Source organism: Squalius cephalus (assembly GCF_949319135.1).
Source record: "Squalius cephalus genome assembly, chromosome: 7".
In the NCBI taxonomy this organism is placed as follows: domain Eukaryota; kingdom Metazoa; phylum Chordata; class Actinopteri; order Cypriniformes; family Leuciscidae; genus Squalius; species Squalius cephalus.
The window spans coordinates 22,522,358-22,539,992 of NC_137128.1; the positions used below are offsets into that span (position 1 = coordinate 22,522,358).

Genomic DNA, 17,635 nt, shown 5'->3' on the forward strand with positions numbered 1-17,635 from the left:
TATTGCAATTAGCATGCAATAAAGTGCCTGAAAACATTACATTCAGTTCACACTTAAGTAAATCCTTAAAGTATATTATTTGTGTAAGGTAGGGACATTAGGGACACTAAACGTAAACCCTACGTCTGCCACTTTGATGTCAACGTGCTCACTCGTCTGATCTCGTCCGTTTTAATAATTTTTTCCGCAGTGTGAGAGGTCTGCGATTTTAATAAGCAAGAATGTGAACGAGACACAAACAAAGGATTCAGTATCTCACAAGGTGAGAAATACTCCATACACCTGAGGAGGTGTTGACTAGCCAATTACCAACAAGCTGATTTCGGATGCATGTTGGATGCGTGAAGATACGCCTGGCTGCCGTGTTTGTGAGATGGTGCCAAAAGAAACAATGAACAAACAGATCCTAACAGGGAAGCGTTAAAAAAAGTGTGTTTATTTTTCTATCTAAAAGGCTTTTTGTTAATCTCTCTTGACAAGAGGTTTTGTGTGCTAAAATAACAAAAGACGGCGTGCATGTTGAGTCATAGCTCGGTTATACCAAAACACCTAAAGGGGTTTTGGTACCGCGGCAATCATTCTCGTAATAAGCCTTTACTACCTTTGGAGGCATATCAAATAAGAGCAGTTGATTAAGGTCACCAATAGAGAGGGGAGCATGACCTACATTTTGAAAACACTGCAAGGATTAGCCAACTGATCCATTTTTTTAATACATACCTCTAAGTCAAAAACCAAACATTTAAAACCTGCCTGCCAATCACCAAGCTCTCGCACCATGCCTGACTTGTTTGTTCAGGCCAGGGTTACGAAGAGAACGGGTAAACAAACCGATAACAGCACAATAGCACAGAAAATGCACACATCAGGTGAGATTTACCCAAGGAGCAAGGATATTGAGCAATAAACTCAAATCAAACAGTCATCAACCTCATAACTTTTGAGAAGTCACAGTTTCGTTTTTGAAAAATAGGCTACTAGGCGTACATTACTCAAATGTATTGTGCTTTTAGCATGAATACAGAGGATTATTGAGGATTATGATATGAATAAGGATCATCATTGAACAAATGGCAAAATTGCATTTGTAGTTATTCATGTGCATCTTGTATCACGTGAGATCACATAAATCCTGACATTTATGTTCAAATGCTTTAACATTCAGGTAGCTTTATCAAAAACGTGTAGGCCTATTGGGCAGAAGTATACAGGCAGCTGAAGGCAAGAGGACAAAAATGCACACAATTGCAATGACGTTTAAGACAAAAAGAGTCACATTTTATCCCAAAAACAAAAGAAATAATAAAATAAAATGTTGTTGTTTTTTGTTTGTTTTTCTTTTGCATAAAGTAAATGAAGCATATTTTAAGAACATTCTTTTTTTTCCATTAGCCTATGGAATTATTGTCATGACAATTAAGCACATACCTCCCTTCAAATTTTCATTATTGTAATGAATTACTAATGAATTACGCATTTCTCAAAAAAAAAAAAAAAAAAAACCCGCAATTCAGTCATAAAAACCTTGTCTCCTGTGCAGACAAAAACCTTTTTGTTTAATTCAAATCAGCATAATGGCAGTTCAACAAACGCTACCAAGGTGTACACTTACTAATTTAATATATATATATATTTATTTATTTTTTACAATTTAATTTTTTTTTTTTTTTTTTGTCATTTATTCCTGTGACGGTGAAGCTGAATTTTCAGCATCATTACTCCAGTCTTTAGTGTCACATGATCCTTCAGAAATCATTCTAATATGCCGATTTGGTGCTCAAGTAACATCATGCAAAAAAGTAAAGTAGTAGAAACATAGTAAAGACATGACCCTACAGATCAAACTGTGACTAGCGACTATACATTGTGACATGCTAAAATGGCATCTAAACTAAGTGAAGATTCATTACTCCTGCCTTTACAGACGGTCCCCATCAGTGTGAAAGCCCCAGGAATCTCGTCTTAAGCCCACTGTGTTCCTAGCATCAAAGATAAATAAACACTTCTCTCCTTGTCACTCTTTAGGCACATCTCCTTTCAACCACTCCGGCGCCAGTGATTGCTTTTCCCTTAATGGCCCATTCAGAGATAAAGACAACAGGAGAATCTATGGCAGGGCCTTGTGTAGACAACCTTATTGACGTCTTTAGGGAAGATAAAGCTGAGTCCTTTCCACAAGACCTGTGTTGGAGAAAATTGTCCAACACCATAAACAGCACAGGCCATGGCTCCCGACATGAGCCTGTCTGTGCTTTGACTTTAATGCTGATGTTCAAGTTTAATATTTCTTACTTTGACAAGTTTATAAAACATGTGATCCAAGAGCAAGTCTGAGCTAACTTTGAGAGCGAACATAAGAGGGTAAAACTCTGATGAAATCAAATAAAAGTGGAAGGTAAGCAAATTACTTGGTGCTACACTTCATGTGGGAGACAGTTTCTCTTCACTGAGTTCTGTTCTGCAAAATAACAACAGCATGCTCAACTTCGGCTTATGACAGCCTTTTGTGCTCAGCTCACAAGCTTCCCGATAAACAATAAAGTGGTAACTTTAATCAATTTAAAAATAGCAAAGCAAAACAAATGACCATTTTATGAAGAAAATGCTTGTGCCAAAACACACCACCAAAATGCTTCAGGATGGTTGCCATGGCGATGCTAGGGTGTTCTGGGTGATTGCTATAGTGGCCCAAGTGAAAAATAAATAATTCCAACATTCAGCAGAATTCTGGGTCACTCATTCCATTGTTAAATGTACTCTTCAGTAAATTTCACAATTCTAATTTTGAAAATGTATAAATGATTACAAGTTTTGCTAGTTTTATTTTTGGTAGAGAATTCTACTATCAGTTTCGAACAAAATAATTGATCATATTACCTGGATGCAAATTCCATATCAGTAAATCTAATGCAGGTTTATTTAGCAAGACCAAGACTAGAATATTTCCAGATTAATTGGCCCATCGTGCTTGACATTTAAACTTCCCCTGAGTGTTTATATAAGTTCTTTGTTTATATTAAAGCATTACATTAAGCATGAAGTACAGTGAGATGGAATGTAATATGACTCAAATGAAATATGCATAGGCCTGAGGTATTGACACGGCAGTAGTACACGTGAGACGTAAATAGAAGAGCCAGCTTTAAGTGAGCGAATGACCAAACGTTCCCTCAGACCTTTCTGTCATGGCGTGAGCCTGAAATCACATTTGACTCATAGATGGATGGCATCAGATGTGGTGACAGCTCACTCATTTATTCAGTCTAAACGCCAATAAAATGAAGCAAAAGCTCTCTGAATAAGACATAACCAGGAGATTTACTGTCACATTTTGAAGATAACCAAAAGGCTTCTCATTCCTTCCTGCAGCCACAAATCAATCGCCAAGTTATTCAACAGAAATGAGATGTACTACTACACACAGCAAAACACACTGAGGAAACGCTTTATGTGAAATTCTCTGTTGAGTTATTACTAATCTTGCAGCATAAAGCAAAGGTGTAAATATGTTGTGCAAAGAAACGCAGGCAATTACATTTTTTTTTTTTTTTTTTTGACTTATCTAATGACAACGCTAAATATGACCCAGATACTGCACATGAACTCACATTGACTTGAATATAACAGACAGTGATACAGGTGATAATTACTGAAGACTATTGTAAGAAAAGGGAACAAAATTTGGACAAAAAGTTGGTCCTGGCCAACACTTCAACCTCAAATTACCTCTTTAAAATTTTTTATATATTCCAAGAGACAAATAAATAAATAATTGCATACTTGATGTAGAACAGGTTATATTTGCTGAAGACTGCAAAGAATTTAGCTGATTATAAACCTGGAGTCGAACACAAAGCGATCTAAATCAAAGCTGACAGAACTACGAACACGACAAAGAAACAGAATGCCTCTGAATCCCCCACAGCCTGCTAAGTTTACCCTCAGCATCGGCACCGGTGCTCAATCCACACACAAACAAACAAAAGACATGTCAACAGAGACCTGTGACAGCTGAATCAATACTGCCTTAGACTGGATAAGCACATCTTGACAATGAAACACTTCATTAGAACAAAATACCTCTTAAATATGGAATCTGGCATTTTTTTAAAAGTTGTTTTCATGTGAAAGCTGTGAATTTCACAAAATCTGTCAAAAACATGTCTGGGCTCATATTTCAAACCAAAATCAACCGAAAGTAAAAAAAAATATATATATATTTTGCTTTTAAACAATTACGCTTATTTTCAGGAACATTAAAATAATGTGCATTTTGACATCATTTTGAGGACAGTTATGCATATATACCTATACATGTATATACATATTGTAAATATATACAAAACTCAAAAGTCAAGCTTCCACAGTGGTAGTGAGATCATTTTTATGAGAAAACTCAATGTAAAACCTATAAAAATAAACTTAATATACCTAAAAATAGACTTAATTTTCTTAATTGCAAATTTTTTTTTTTCTTTTGATTTGAGCAATGTGACTTGGACATGTTTTCATTAGACACACCCAGGTGTTTGTCATTGGCCAAAGGTCCAAGCTGTCTGATCAATGTATTACAAAATCCCTTGAACTAAACCAGTCATTAAAGTAGATTATAAAACCTTCAAGCAAAACACTAGAAAGATATATTTTACTTGTGAAGAATCATCAGTACCAAGTCCTCCATCACTGCATGAGAGCGAGAGCTGCAAAGTCAAACTGCAATCTGAAAACTTAAGATCCAATCAATCTTCAGACAAGTGACTCCTAAAGAGAGCACTAGAACCTGGAATAAGGTCTGATGTTAGCAACTACAAATGCAGGTGACTTTCTTGAAGACTAGTCCAGATCTGAAACACAACCCTTTGTAGAGACTCAGGTGGGGCAAGAATTTGGTTCACAATGCTGCTTTTCTGGTCACAGTTTGTGAAAAAATGCTCTTGATAATGTGTAAGCTAAACTTCCTTTCCTTGGCTGGAGAGGATGCAAGACCCATTGTTTCCTGAAAGTGTAAGTCCTTCTCCGCGTTAAGACAAAGATGGTATTAACTGTAGGAGGCCTGCTAGCATACACTGCACCAATTTTCAAAAGGGGGAACATTCAGAAGGATGAAAACAAGAGATTCGCCCTGGGAATTCAGGTTAACCTGGGAGTCATTATCTCCTCTAATTATGCAGTAAATAAGGCAAATGAGATTTCACAGGTACAACTCATCCATTTACACAGCTGGATATGAAGATCAGGCAGTGGAGAAACACCTTATCTGGTTTTAGGTTAGCTCAAGGACTCGCAAACAAGCAAATCTCATGATTCAACCGCCATTCATCCCGAAAACTACGCCAAATTTCTGCTTCCTGCCGTGCAAGTCCTACAGGTGTGGGTAAGCTGCGGTCTCATCTCACTGTGGGGTCTGCTGTCTCTCTCCGTTTCCGTCCCTCGGCTACACAAGAGACAGCTGTGGCAGATGGAGCCATATCCCTATCGGTCTCGTGAGGCTCCGGATTTTAAAATGTAAAAGAACAAGCTGCGATGGGGAGGAAGAGGCAATGTCACAAGGCAGCAGACGTAAGGGACGGCTGCCATGAGTGCACAAGGCTAATTCAAGCACTAACAGACTTTCCGTCCAAGACAAACCAACAAACCGCAGGCCGGCGAGGAGGCAAGTGGCTGCTGCTTGAACACGTCTGTAACCAGGGGACAGAATTTAAATGAGGCCCGGCTTCCAAGAACCAGGCAGATCAGACTTGATATGGGTTATTAGCTGCCTTTCTGAAGAGAATCCAACATAGAGGCAAGCTGGGCAACTCCATTAGCATTCAGGGATGAATCATCCAAACCTGTAGTGTTGCTTCCTACCAGTAAGAGCGACAGGTAAGAGAACGCGTGTTCTATTCCCTCTTTAGCAGGCGGAGGAAGATATTAGTTTCTTTCAAACTTGGCGATGGTTTTAACTAACAGGCAGTGCACAGCGAAGCTGAGAGGAAGAAGAGAAGGATTAGCCTGATAGTTGCTTTTCACTGAAACTCTCCACAGCATAAAGGGTTTCTCTGACAGCTTGTGACTCACTTTGACCGCGACAGGCAAATTACCCAGGGTTTCACTTGAAAGGAGCAAGATCAAAAGAGCCACCATGGCCTTGTCTCCAAAGCAGAGTCAATGTGCTTTTCTGCAAAATGGGTTTATACTGCCACTGTTTCCCTCCCGTTAGAGCTGAAGGACCGCTTTGAGACAAAAGGCAAAACCTCTCACTCAAAATATAAGAAGTTTTAAAATTATACCTAAAGAACAACCTGCCAATTGTATTTTAGCTGATGCACTTTAACAAAACCAAGTGACTGAGGAACAAGAGTATGGGAAGAGATCAATCAATATACCAATAAAACGTGCACTCTGTTGACAAGATAGGCCACAAAACCACAAACACTTTGAGGTCCCCATCATATACATTAGGGATGGGACACAATGGTCAACTACTGAATTTGCCCTAAAAATAACTAGTCGAATAACCCTAGATTTTTTAAAGTTGAATTTACTTCAGTTAGATATTTTACTGCTGCTGCTGTGTTTGCCCACACGTGTCGCTGCTTTCACAGTTTTTTAAGCATCCGGCCCACTGCTCCTCAAATTAAAAATACTTTTAAGACCACTGAATTCTACCCATTCCACATTGTCTAGCTCAAATCCAGCAACTAGGTTATTCTGCAGAGTTTAGCTCCAATCCTAATTAAACACACCTGAACCAGCTAATCAAGGGTGTCTGGCATACTAGAAAATTCACTGGCTCTCCAGGAGCAGGATTGGACACCCCTGATCTAACAGTTTGTGAAAGTAAAATTGTGTCTTATTTAAAGGCCCACTGAGAAAAAATTCCAAAGTGGGGACAGGTGAACCTGAATCTAATTATACAGGACAGATGTGTCAGTGGTCAATTTAAAAAATATATATCTATTGTTTCATCAGTAAGAACCTCAAAACCTCAGTGTTGTCAGTAAAGGGATGACCATCTGTTTAGTTGACAGTCGACATCTGACAACATCCTTCCTATTTTCAGTTTGAGATGCTGTGAATCTTGAGGGTAAAGACTATTTCACATCTCAGCCATTACCTGGCAAAAATAGAAATCCTTCCATCTGCTTGGCCGAGACACGCCGGCACAGTAATGTGTCGCATGAAATAGATTGTCCGGAACCTGACATAAAATCGATCTTGCTTAGGTCATCCATCTACTGCTTCACGATCCATCTCCCGCCTCTTCCACACTGTCTAGACCTCCTCTTCCCACTTGGTGCTTTTCGATTTTCACCCTTCTGCACTCACTGCTACATACAACCACCTCAACAATCCCCACTGTGGCTGCAGGGTGGATGTACCTGCAGAAAAAACAGTTCTCAGACTATCAATTACCTCTTCAACAGACACGCAATTGGCCCCCCTCTCAAACAGGTTCTGCAACTCTGCCAACAGAATAACATGCACAAACATGCTTCACGAGCAACACCCACATTTACTTATGAATAACAGGCTGTTTGCATCACTGCACAATGTACATGTATGAAATAGTCAAGATACAACACACCAAATGTATGTAAATTAAATTAACAAGAATACAGATATGTGAGCTAAAGCAAATAAATGTGTCTCCAGGCACCCTTTGTTTGGGGTTTCTCAATGGATCTAACATGAGCACGAGAGACCAAGAATTAAATGCAGCTCACTGTCAGGTCAGCAAATGGCAGAGATGTCTTGGTGTCACACTGGGCTGATTTTAGTTTGCGGAGACAGGGCGTTGTCCACATCCCAACTGTGGTGTTGACATGGTTTAGTGTCTTGTAGCCCAAAATGTCAATGTTAATTAGGATCTGATTATCCAGTTGTGTTTGAGGATGTCACATGTCATTAAGTGACAGTCCCTCCCATCAACATGAAGTCCAAAATGGAATAAAGAATTAAAAAAGGAACGTAATTGCAGAAGTCAGAATCAACTGTAAATATAGGGGCTTTCACACCGGAGGAACATTTTCATAGCTCCTACAACAATTAGCGGAAGTACTCGCTTCGGGAACTGGGAATGATTTTAGTTCTAGAAATGCCTTTTGGGGGGAGTAAATTAGCTCCTACTACAGAGTAGGGTCTAGCCCAGCACCATAGGAACTACCAGTGGCTAAGTTTACGCCTACTCTAGACCCTACTCTGTAGTAGGAGCTAATTTAGTCCTCAAAAGATGTGGCATCCTCAAACACACTATAAACATGGAAAACAGCAATAGATGGACCGGCACCGAAGTCCAGGCACTTCCAACCTTTACGCTAAGGAGGAAATTCACTTTGAAAGGACCAAGTGAAGCATGATTAGGCTATGTATTTCTGCTCAGCTAGCGACATTAGGCATCAACCAAGGACTGTGTTCGAACCTAAAGACTGTTATTAGGCCTATATAAATTTAGTAATAATATTATTATAAATAATAATAATTTGTAATTGTATTGTTAGTGTTATTAGTATCATTAAAATGTTTGTTAATGTGCTATGGAAACTAAACAAAATCCTGACGAACAACGATTTCCGCCTTGGCTTGAACAACAACTGTATAAGAATAATGCATCTCTTTTTATAACAAGCACTCTTGACAATTTGTGAATAGATTGGCTGATGTAGGATGTAGTTTTCTAATCTATTAAAAAAAACAAAAAAAAAAAAACATTTTCAATGAGGAGTCCTCAATCCTCATGCGTTCTTGTTGTTGTCGCAAGTGTGGTTATGTGGTGATGTTATGAAATTAGGGAAGGAAAATTAATTGTGGATCCAAATATTAATTTGATAATAATACTAGCCTGATAATAACAACAACAATTTAATACATTAATGGGAAAACGAGACAATTATCGCCTTGATATCGTCAAAGGCATCAGCGATATCTCTGACTATTGTCGATACACGTTACTATCGTCACAACCCTAGAATGTTTGCTCCCTATTTACATGATAGTTGCATTCTTCACAATCCCCATCTACTCATGTTTGCCATTGAAACTAGCTAAATCACTTTAATTTACTAGGACAGTGGCCTCTCCATCAGCAGGAAGACTTACATGGCAACAAACTAAGGATTAGCAATCCCATTAGCAAGCCGAGTCCATCCACTGGTTTTTGAGTGAGGGATGTTTTAGCTAAGATAAGATTCATGGGGGGCACTGAGCTGAAAACACAACAATACTGTTCATCATGAATTGCATTGTGGGGGAACCCAGTTATTAATCCTCTCCAGTACATTCATCCAGTGCACGCCATCTGTCGGGTATGGCACCTTTGCACAAAACGCTCTACTAAATTATGAAACAATTTTGCATTCCTGGAGGCATAGAGTGTTTGTTAAGGTAAATGTTGTGAGGTTTTTGTTGTCGGATGTCGTTGCCTCAATAATTCACACATAGAGAGATACCAGGGAAAAAAGACATCATGCTAACAAAATGAATTCATTCTCATTCGCATATCCAAAACAAGTCATCATATTCTGGGGATCTTGCTGTGTAAAGCATTCTGGGGCAGGGAAGAGGATGACTAAAGCAGGGGAAAGAGCCACTCATCATGAAAACTAATGCTGTTGATACCTAATGACATTGCTGTTGCACGGCAGGGTTGGGGGTGAATTCAATTGTCTAGTAAAGAAATGAAATGTTTTCTCGTTCACAAACAGAGTCATACACCCTAAAGGTAATATAAAGCAAATGAACAAACAGCTCTGACAGGTATTATCCTCTTGCTATTATTGGTTGTGGCTCGCAAGGTGTGTGTGAGCTTTGGCCAGTATTGTCTATACCTGTAATAATGGGGCTGGTCTTGAAAAGGCTTCGGAAAATTCTGTTCGACAAACCTCCTAAAGGCTTTGGCTTATACAAAGAAGAGACTCATTGCATCAGTTTGTGACGGCTGCCATTTGTCATGAAAGAGATCAATATAAAACTACCAATGGTATACGTTCAGCAAGTTTTAGATTTATAAGGAATAATAAACCCTACCAAAAGGTACAGGACATGAAAACCTACATATTCCCATATGATCCATTCAGACCTAATTTTTCAAGTTTACCTCTGGAGTGACATGTAATTGCAAACTTTGAATTTTGACATGAAGTTCAGCAGTCCACTCGAACCTCTTAAGTCTCAAGTCAGGTAAAGACCTGTAAATATCCCAGACAGACTACTCAGTGACCGTTATTACAAACATTTAGAGTCCCACCAAATGGAGGATGTTTCAATCAGCAGATCCATAACAAGATGATTTAGGAGTGAAATGAGTTCCTGTGTACGCAGGGTAATGTCCTCTTTAATAAAGAGGATTTGTGTGGTTATTCCAGATCCACCTCTCGTACTATTAAATGTGTCATAAAATTTAATGTGTACTTTAATAGCAGATTTGACTTTTGCTGTTTGGATGAATATTAACAGGCGTAAAATACGGATATTTGAGTGGTGAGCACTCAAAGTTAGAGATGCATGTTTGTGAATGCTAATTACAGCAAGGCTCTCAGAGAGAAATTATTTGAATAACAGAGGTAATCACACCCTATTCAATGAAGTGCCGATGACAAAAATAGGAGCTTTGCTTAAACAAAAGACACAATGTTTGAACAAAACATTCTTTGAACGATCGATAAGAACTTATATTGCTCTTCATCTGAGAGCGTGTGGCTAATCACCAAACTATGAGGTCAGTGTTACTACAGCTGAGATGTTTTTCACACGCAAACGCAGCCCTCAGATCAAACAGGCACCGTTACAGCACTGTCCGAACACATCACTGGAGCAAAACTGCACCGTCTCGCATGGTGTCTGCCAGGGACACAGAGCAATAATGTACGACAGGGTTCAATGGTAAAGACGGCCCGCTGGCCAGAGGCCAGTGAGAGAGCGACTCTCATTTGACTTGACATTTGTTGATCTTGTGCATTTCATGATTATTTAAAAAATAAAAAAATAAAAAATACATAAAAAATGTAAACTGATTAATTTATGATATTATATTAAATTGAGGCTTATTAAAATGGCAATAACGACTTAATCTTGTAAGTATTTATTTGGAATAAAAAAAACATCATCAAAATTGTAGATTGTGTGCCAATTGTTTATAAATATAGCTGTCATATATTATAGCTGTATAAATTTCAGCTGTTGAAAATGTTAAAATAAACTGAAAATGAATATATATATATATATATATATATATATATATATATATAATTTACTATTTATTTATGAAAAATGTAAACAATTTTTTTGGCACATGAAGTTAAATAAAAATAAAATAAAAATTTGTTGGCCAGTGAAAATGTGGGCAACCGGGCAAACAGAAAATATTCTTATTGTGTAGCCCTGTGTGGGGACTCAAACACTCACTTTGCCTCATTTCCCAAAGATTCACTGAATGACTATGCTGTCATTAACCACTAGACCTTCTCAAACCATGAGGGAAATGTGCAACGCTGAAAAAAAGAAACTCTTAAGTGTATATTAAGACATGAGACAGAAAAAATGGCAAGGAATTCCTTTAAATTTATGCCAGATTTTACTCACCACATATATTTAGCCTATTTAAACCAGTTAATGAGGGAGAAAATTTCAATGTCACTAATCTGGGAAAACCGGTTTAAATTATTTGTATTAGGTTACAGTAATAGCAACGATGAATACATTTAATTATACAAAATTATCATTCTGAATTCCACTTATTAAACTACACTTTACTCATAAATACAGACAACAAAGTAGCACTGAAACTTTTTCAACATAATTTGACATTCCAGCGAATTAATTCACTTAGCTAAATAATAATTTATTTTATTATACATATTCCTTCACCCAAAACTTAAACTGGCTCCTTCAGAAAACAGCAAAACATAACCACTAGAACATTATTCACCACAATGTTTGTTGAGACCTTCACTCTTTGCCGTGATCCCACACTCTACTGAGAAGAGCAGCTGGCGACACGACTGTGACGGAGTTGTAAAAGAAGAATTTCAGGTCACCAGCCTGTATGTGGGAGGTCAAGAGTGACAGACGAGGGGGTCGGTCACTACAGATAAGACCAAAAGATCCCGTTGGGCTCCTGTTTTCTATTTTTTACTCTATGCAGAGGTGGGCAAGTAGATGCAAAGATCAGAGTGGTTTTGATTCGAAAAACTTTTCCTTTAAAAAGCTTTTATCAGGCTCTGTTCTCCACCCCCCACCCCGTTTAAGAGTTGCAAGTCTGTGCCGGTAAATGATTAACAAGCGCATGAGAGAGTAATGGTTCAGATTTTGCACAACTTTGAGAGAGCAACTCTCGGTTCTCTGAGGCACAGCCCCAGGAGGTCTCAGCTTTTCATGCTAAACAAAGCAAGACAGACATGCTATCTTTACACTCTGTTCCCTTCCCAACTTTCCAATTTTAGAAAACCATGGGAAAAAGGGATCATCCAGTTGCTTCTTTCTCTCTGATAAAGCAGCACCTAAAGTTGAGCAAGGAATCTATTGTGCAACCCTCACTTTGCTTGTTGTATTGAGCTACCCCACATAAATGAAAGAGCCAAATGCACATTCATTTCACAGGGATGTGTTTAAAAAGCATTCATAAAATATATCTCAAGCAGACACAAGGCAATTTCCATCCATCTACAATAACATCTGGAGTTATGAGGGAGACAGCAGTTTCAACATAACGTTACAACTTACAACAAAGCCTATAATTTTCTTCTGTCACCTTTAATCAATGGTGTAGTCTCTCCTGAGCTGGCACAGAAAAAAATAAAATAAAATAACCTAGCCGGGCCAGAAACCATCCAGAGAGCCAAGACAGGATCATGCAGGGAGATAAAGACAACTGGAAAAACGGGTTGTTAGACCCAAGACTTCATGTGGTCTCACAGCAGTGTCTCTCACGTTATATCAGTGGTAGCTAGGGGACACTCGACGGCTCTCTATTCAGAGTCCCCTGAAAAAAAGAAAGCCAAAGAAGGGCTCTCACCAGACTGGGGCAATGTGCCAAAGAGGTAGCCAATAGAACCAGAATAAAAGTATTGTTTTGGTTTAACAAGTGACAATAAAAGGACAAAAGAGACAGAAAAAGTGCTCTGGGAGGAGCTGAAGAAAACCTACGCAATAGTGAACTAAAGTTAGGACAAAGTTAAGGAATTACTTACTCATTTTTGGCCAGTAGCCTATATTTTAAAAATCACCAGTTTTAGAGAAAAAAAGTGATAATTTTACTTTTTATTCATTATATTTTACTTTTTATTTATTTATAGAGAAACAAAAGAAGCACAACATAACTTAGATTACAGTAAGCTTTAATTGAACTTACCCATAACACTACGAAATTACAAAAATATCCACAGGATATGTGAGAAATAGTAATCCTTTACTTAAATCCTGAAAGCTTTCTTCTTCCCGGCTGTTCTTCCCAAGAGTGAGCACCACAATATTCAAATCCGTACGCACGTATCATCCAGGTGGGGAGATCCTTGTTAACGGCTTCAAGTGGAACAGACAACACAGAGCTATTTTTTCCCTTGCTATTCAATCCAGTAAGTGTATAACTGACGTCAAACGAGTCCTGTCTTTATCCACAGTTCATAAATGTTAACTTGTTTCAGTAGTTTCCCCAGTGGTGTGGTAAACTCTTGTTGATTGTGGAGAGAGTTGATTGCAGTCCTTCCTGAGGGAAGCTTCTTCACACTGTGAGCCGGGAGTGGGCGTCAGTCTGGGTGGAGCCAGTGTGATGTCAGAACAGGGGCTCTCCGAGTACTTTCCTGACAAATGGACTGGAGGGTTGTTTTCACTCACCTGTGTGCAAAGGTTGTACGTGCGCTTGCCTGTGTGTTCTCTGACTCATCAGGAACCTTGCTAGGACGTAAATGTTAATGATTAATCACATTATGAGGGGAAATCATGATTTGATTTAACGTCATGTGGTGAGAATTTGGATATAAAATGGTGTATCTGAACTTTAAACTGTGTCAACAGTTTAATAAAGAAAGAAAGAAAGAAAGAAAGAAAGAAAGAAAGAAAGAAAGAAAGAAAGAAAGAAAGAAAGAAAGAAAGAAAGAAAGAAAGAAAGAAAGAAAGAAAGAAAGAAAGAAAGAAAGAAAGAAAGACTAATGAAAAAACAAAATTCATTATATTTTACTTTTTATTTATTTATAGAGAAACAAAAGAAGCACAACATAACTTAGATTACAGTAGGAAAAAAATCTAAACGAGAAGAACAGAAGCAGCAAATGAATAAATGAAAAAAGAAAGGACGAAAGAGTGCAACAGAAATAAGGGAAAATGACAGAAAGAAAGGATGACAGGAGGAAAGAAAAAAACAAAAATAAAGAACAGAAAAGAACAAATGAGCAAACAAACAAACACCCAAACAAAGACTGAAATGGCGAAAGAAAGAAAGAAAAGAGAAATAAAAGGATGAAAAAAGAACAAGAAAATGAAGCAAGAAAGAACAGAAAAGTACAAACAAGAACAAACAACCAACCAAAACAGCAAACAAACAAAATACTTGAAATAGTGATAAAGAACAAAAGAACAATCTAACAAAAAAGAACAGAACAAAAACAACAGAAAAGAAAAAAAGGGCAAAAGAAATAAAGAAAGAAAGAAAGAAAGAAAGGCTAACGAACAAACACTAAATTGATTTGTACTGATTTTTTATTGATATTGATGTTACTTGCAGATTCTTTTAGATCTACCTGCAATTTCTGACAGAAAATGGTTTCTAATCTACACCTTTTTTTAATTAATTTTTTTGTACATTAAATAACAAACAAACAAGAAAAACTCATAACAAAGGTTGTTTACACTTTATTCTAGAAGTCGAATATGGTTATAGTATTAAACCTGTATATTTTCCAGGACAGAAGACAAGATTCCCCACACAGAACTCCCTTTAATGTCCTAATCTGAAACAGTGATGACTATTAGATTACAGTGAACCTCAGTGGAACATTTTTAATCCCTGTTCGTAATGCAGCACTAAAGTCATATACAAATGATGAAACACGAGAAACATCCTATGCACTCTATTGAATTTACCACATAATGTTTACAAATGACACCGAGGTTAGGCTACGAATAATCATTATCCATCACTTTAAGGACACGTTTGGAATATTCTAACTCAGTCACAGTCTATTTTTATCCCACATAGCCTACTTGTTTTCATTTCCCAGATAATTATATAGATGCATAACATTCCCTTTGTGCATGTAGATTAAATATCTACATGCTATCTCAGAGTAGCTTAAAGGGATAGTCGACCAAAAACACAAAAGATGACTCCTTGTATGGACACACACATAAAAAAAAAAAAGTATATATATATATATATATATATATTTATTTATTTATTTTTATATAGCCTATATCTTTAAAACATTTGTTTAAATTCTGCTTCTTGTCACATGAACAATATCTAGGGATGAGAAACCAGGACAAGCTATTGCTCTGAGAGTTTCAGGCTCCTCTGTAGGAAAGACGTTGTGAACATTAGAGACTGCTTTCTAGGGCATAATTACACTTATATCCACAATGGTCCCTCTGCTGTGCATCCTCCAGAGAAAACCCAGTCAAACTGTATCTATGTGGCGTCGGGAAGGAAAGCTGAAGGATTCATCCATCATACGTTGAAGAGGTTAGAGGGCAGACTTTGGGGTGACCGGAGAAAGAGGTCATGCCTCACCACACCTGTTGCCCTTCCTGACCTACTTTCTCCGGGGGCTTTTCAGCCATCACATGCCAAGATAAAAGAACGATTGAAATAGCCCGCGGGCTATAGCCTTGCCTCGTGAGCCGCTAATTTTGGCGGACGACCGTTTGAAACAGCTTTAGCTTTTACGTTGAAGTCGTTAGCACAGACAGAGTGCCCAGCACATCTGTCAATTACTTAATACCCACCAGAGCCCTCCCTGTAATTTAAATCAATTTACTGACAACTTAACCACAATTCAAGCCTTCGGATGGGTTACTCTACCAACAGGAAAACACAATTGTGCTTTTTTAAGAGAGCTTGTTTGAGATACAAAGCTTTGAGAACCTTTCCAGTGATCATTGCCCAGCTCTATTTTACGCACTGGTAATAGTTCTGACAAAATGCAGAACTAAACATCAAAACAAACCACGTATTCATGGGGATTCATTAACTACACTGAACAATGATTATCTAACCTTTTCTCCAAACCTTATATCACATGGAAGACATTTGCTCGGTTCCAAAACAGTGAGCTGCCAATTGAGGGAGAATTTTAAGACTGTTTTAACTATACTGCCTTCTAAGATACCTCATTTTAGCCTAATTTTAAGGAAGCAGTATGTATATTTCGTGGAATAGGTAAACCATAGGCAAGACCAGAATGCACCACAACAAACTTAGTGAAAAATAAAAATTGAAATGGCTTGCGATACGAGAGATTTGTCAGTGATAAACTTGCCCTCATGAAATACTAGAAAGAAGTAAAAATAGTATAAAAACTATAAAAATAGAAGCATAACTATAAAAATAACTTCTTTTAGAGCATCAAATTTTTAGCTTAGCAACATGCTGATGTCAAACTTTACTGAAATCTATAGAGCTGGTAAGTCCCGCCCTTTACGCTAACTCCACTGGACCTCTAGGTTGAAAAATCGTCAATGCAAGTGAATGGGAGAAAATAATTATTTTCTGGTCCCGTTTGAATTTTGCCATGAATGTGAACATATGTTGTCTGTGAATTTTTAATATAATTTTTCGTGTAAAGAATGCTACAATTTAGCGGGTAGAAGTTTGATACGGTTAGACTTTGTGTGAGAGCACTTTGTGGACCTAAACTCTTCGCTGCTTTCAGACGGGAATCTGAAGAAAGAACAGCCCATTTGGTTTGAATGGTGACATTTGGGTACAAAACACACAGGCATCTCGATCTGTCTCCATAGATTATCGCAGCATTAGCACCGTGATTTGACAAGTGGAGGGAAATGTGTTATGGGGTGACGTCACATAGGCGACATGTAGTCTTTCTCGTTATGTCTTTTCCACAACTGCTAGCCAAAGAATCATACAATAAACTGTCAAACTCGTAATATGAAAAATGATATAAAAAATTCACAGACAACATATGTTCACATTCATGGCACAATTCAAACGGGACCAGAAAATAATTATTTTCTCACATTCACTTGCATTGACGATTTTTCAACCTAGAGGTCCAGTGGGGTTTTCGGATGGGCGGGACTTACCAGCTCTATAGCGAGTCGAGTCTGCCATGCAGTGCTTTTTGAGAGATGTCAATAATAAACGTTTCATAAAATACTGGAAATTATCTATACAAATGCTTTAGCTTAATTAGAAATTAATTATTTTGATCATATCATTGATCTCATATACTTTAGAGCATCACTGTTAGCTTAGCAACATGTAAAACATTGAGCCGGAGTGTGCCATGCAAAGTTACTATTTCTTTTCCCATGTATTGACTGACAGGTCTCCCGTCTGCATGTTGAGAGAAATCAGGAGTAAGGCCGTGTGTCCACCAAAGCGTTTTTTCACGCGGCTGGCATATTTTTTCAATTGTTTTCAATGGGAGCGCGGCGTTTTTAAAACGCCATGAGGCGCTGAGCGTTTTTTTCACAGAGCGCT

At 37.9% G+C, this 17,635-nt stretch overlaps 1 protein-coding gene across 7 annotated transcripts in view; it reads right to left on the reverse strand.

Annotated features, from left to right (window-relative positions):
• ptprfb (protein tyrosine phosphatase receptor type Fb) overlaps positions 1–17,635 on the reverse strand; it is a 191,476-nt gene that overhangs the window by 122,413 nt on the left and 51,428 nt on the right. For 5 of the 7 annotated variants that reach the window (XM_079875609.1, XM_079875610.1, XM_079875607.1 and 2 more), the window contains exon 1: positions 13,331–13,708. The exons of the other annotated variants lie outside the window; for them this stretch is intronic. The gene's annotated coding sequence lies outside the window, so the exon portion shown is untranslated. Of the gene's footprint in view, positions 1–13,330; positions 13,709–17,635 lie in introns of those variants that run through there. 7 annotated transcript variants of the gene reach the window in all.